This window comes from Plecotus auritus (genome assembly GCF_963455305.1).
Source record: "Plecotus auritus genome assembly, chromosome: 8".
Lineage (NCBI taxonomy): Eukaryota > Metazoa > Chordata > Mammalia > Chiroptera > Vespertilionidae > Plecotus > Plecotus auritus.
Window position 1 is genome coordinate 85,348,245 of NC_137782.1, and position 2,762 is coordinate 85,351,006.

The 2,762-nt window shown below is 44.3% G+C and overlaps 1 pseudogene across 1 annotated transcript; it reads left to right on the forward strand.

Annotated features, from left to right (window-relative positions):
- Window positions 1-1,112: 1,112 nt before the first annotated feature.
- Window positions 1,113-1,704, forward strand: LOC308256518 (large ribosomal subunit protein eL31-like; annotated as a pseudogene). The gene is made up of 2 exons: window positions 1,113-1,217; window positions 1,434-1,704. The product of its transcript is annotated as a large ribosomal subunit protein eL31-like (transcript).
- The last annotated feature ends 1,058 nt before the right edge of the window (window positions 1,705-2,762 follow it).

The following is a 2,762-nucleotide window of genomic DNA, read 5'->3' on the forward strand; positions in this document are numbered from 1 at the left end:
GCTGACTTTAGCCTAAAGCAGGAGCTGCACTACAGGTGCTCGATGTATGCCGCCTTCTTCTCACTCCTCCCTACAGGGTGTAGGGGTGCCTGTTGCTCTGTCCCTCGCCCCACAGATAGTATCTCATTGAGGAAGGGGCTGACCAGCTGGGGCTTTTATATGCAGTTTCCACATAAAACTCCCTGAAGGACGTTGGGTGCCTCCACCAGCTTCTCACACCTCTGAGCTGGAAACCTCCAACAGCTCCTACCCCTAAGGCTTTGCCCTTCAGAAAGTGTTAGGGCTGTGGCTTCCTCTCTGCTTTCTCTCTCATAAATTCATCAGAATTGCGGACCCAACACAGTTTTCCCACATATAAGAATTAAAGTTTGTTCTCATCACCAATGTTATTGGCTTTGGATGATCCAATCTTCTCATCTTCTGGAATGTGCAGCTCTGCATCACCATCACATAGATTCCCATCTGTATATAGTGTAAAATGTATTAAACAGTGTATCCAATACATGTCATTTCTGTTTTTAATATTTTAATCATCATCATGAACATCAGTATGCACATATCCTGGATCACTTGTTATTTCTTATGATAAATTCTTAGAAGGAAATTCACTGGGTCAAACTATATGGCCATTGGTATTGCACATGACCATAGATATTACCAACTCATCATCCAGATTAGTTGCATCTGTTTGCATTCCCACCATATGTGGAGAAAACATGTCCTACACCTTCACCACTCAGTTATGAGCACCTCTCCACTTTATTTTATTTATTTTTTCTGCCTAATGGGTTTGACGGAAGTTCAGGCCCATTCATAGACATTCTGATGCATAGTCTTGGGGTGGAGGCAGTGGTGCTGATAAATGTTGAAAACTGGCACTCCAGAAAACAAAAAATAAAATCCCAATTTGTAGGGTTTGCTGACTTCTGTGGTGTAAATGCTCCCACTCTGGCCAGGTTACCAAAGTGATAGCATTGAATACAGTAGGGAAGAGATATGCAGAAGCCACCATTATATAGTATTCTGGCCACATAGACAAAAATAGTAAAATTAAACTTAAGACCCCTCTCCCACAATACCCTGCATTCTTTCTTTCCAACTTGCTGGGCACGATGACTCCCGCAAAGAAGGGTGGCGAGAAGAAGAAGGGCCGCTCCGCCATCAATGAGGTTGTGACCAGGGAGTACACCATCAACATCCACAAGCACATCCAGGGCGTCTGCTCCTTCTTGGTCTTTGTTGAGTCCCAGGACTCAGTCCCTCTGTCTATACGTGAGTGTTTACATCTCAGACTCTACATGGCCCCAGCCAAACTCTGGTGTCAGCGCCACCCCTGGCCTTCCCTGTTTCACTGGCAAAGGAGCACGTCTTCTTGGCTCTGCCTTCCCTCTGACCCATCGCATGGATCCCTGCAGCATTCTCTGTCCCTTGAATGGGGTTTCAAGAAGCGTGCCCCTCGAGCACTCAAGGAGATCCGGAAATTTGCCATGAAGGGGATGGGAACTCCAGATGCGTATTGACATCAGGCTCAACAAAGCTGTCTGGGCCAAAGGAATAAGGAACGTCCCATATCGTATCCGGGTACATTTGTCTAGAAAACGTAATGAGGATGAAGATTCACCAAACAAACTATATACATTGGTCACCCATGTGCCTGTTACCACTTTCAAAAATCTACAGACCGTTAATGTGGATGAGAACTAATGCTGATGGTCGAATAAAGTTATACAACTGCCTTGGAAAAAAAATTAAACTTAAGAGCATAAATAATGGAAAATTGTAAAATAGAAAGTGATGCATTTGGGGTAATTGTTACCTTTGTTTTAATGTGGTTTATTAACTGTGTGTTTATATAATTTACTTTTTACAATATGCTTTTATTGATTTCAGAGAGAAAGGGAGAGGGAGAGATAGAAACATCAATGATAAGAGAGAATCATTGATTGACTGACTCCTGCACACCACCTACTGGGGATTGAGCCTGCAACCCAGGCATGTGCCTCTGACCAGAATTGAACCCGGGACCCTTCAGTCCACAGGCTTTCTACACACTGAGCCAAACCGGCTAGGGCTAATTTATTTTTTTAAAAATGGCTGTAGTTAACTGGCTCATGAGAATCCTAAAAGGTGAACAATTGCTTCTCCATGAGCAGGTCCATGGGGGCTCCAGCATGTCCAGATGGACCACTGCTGTCCTTAAATACCACTGACACCATGTTCTGATGCTGCGACGGGGAGAGTTCAACACCCTCTTTCTGCTTTGAAACACCATAACTTCCATAGTACACAACGTAGGACAAGGAGGCCACTCTGGATCAAGCAAGGACACACCTCCTCCCACTGCTGTTTGGGAATTTGGAGCTTCTGCAGGCCAGTTCTTGTAACTGTAATGCCTCTCCTAGCTGCCCTTCCATTGCATGGTTTCTGGTAACTGTTAAGATCTATCTTTAATGGGCCAAGTCCTCAAGCAGGGGAGAATCTGAAAATAACCATATGCCAAGAAAGTGGCTTTATTTTCATGTGAGCAATGAGAGAAAGCTAAAAGAAAAGCTGGGATTGCAGGGAGATCACCACCTTAAAATAGAGACGCCATTGAAAATGCATAGAAAGTGCTGAACAGATTAAGTGCTCAATTCATGGTGACTCTGACTGTCCTATCTAGGGCTTGCTGAGGAAAAGGCCACAGGTTAAAGTACCCAGGAGTGCGCATCCTCATGCATGCAGCTCTGCATTTGCCATAAATAACAAGAACAACTTGGGAA